The sequence below is a fragment of the Trypanosoma equiperdum genome, assembly GCF_001457755.1.
Source record: "Trypanosoma equiperdum strain OVI genome assembly, contig: ctg_1702, whole genome shotgun sequence".
In the NCBI taxonomy this organism is placed as follows: Eukaryota; Euglenozoa; class Kinetoplastea; order Trypanosomatida; family Trypanosomatidae; genus Trypanosoma; species Trypanosoma equiperdum.
In genome coordinates, this window is record NW_027123730.1 from 4,605 (window position 1) to 5,428 (window position 824).

Here is an 824-nt window from a genome sequence, read left to right on the forward strand (position 1 = left end):
CGCTTTCTATAGGGAGCACCACCGGAAGATACGTATCAGGTATGAAAACTAAGAAGAGATAAAAAAGTGGACGCAAAGGTACGAACGACAAAAAGAACATGAAGAAATATTTTACACATCACTACTTACAACTAGAAATAATGAAAGGATGGCATTCATCACAATATGAAGTTGTGTGCGCTGGGAGTCAGCGCTCGGCTCTTCACGTGGGCTCTGACAGCAACTGAACTGGCAGATATTATACGTACCACACTGTTCAATCAGAGTTAAATGCATTATTATGTTCCGCACACGGAACGCGTCACAGTGGCTTGTCATGCCCAGTGGAGCGCTAAAGTTCAAAAAAAAAATGCTTCAGAATTCCATGGTTGAATGAAAATGTTCAGTTACCAACATTCTTCGTGGTGTTGCCCCTTTCGTTCAATGAAGCGCCAACCTTCAAGTTCATTTCTGCAGGCACCGCCTTCTTCACTTCAGTTCGCATACTGACATTGTTCAATGTGATCGCTTATTGGGCACGTAATTGCGGTTCCAGTATTGACCTGGCTGATTCAGATTAAAGCGGCTCTGCAAGCTTCCAAAAGTCCCGTTATTTTGTTCCACTCCTTGTGATACCCCACACAGCTGTAAGTGGTTGCATGCATTTGCCCGTGTGTTTAAATATTCTGCGGCACAAGCAACTGCAATGCCTTCAATTACTATAAACCAACCTCCATTTCCTATTGGTCGCTGCTGCGCTGCATCTTTTATCGCCCTCTACAAAGAGGAATTTGCTTAACACGATGTTGTAGTGTCCGGTTACAGCCGTTTCTGGGGGGGGGGGG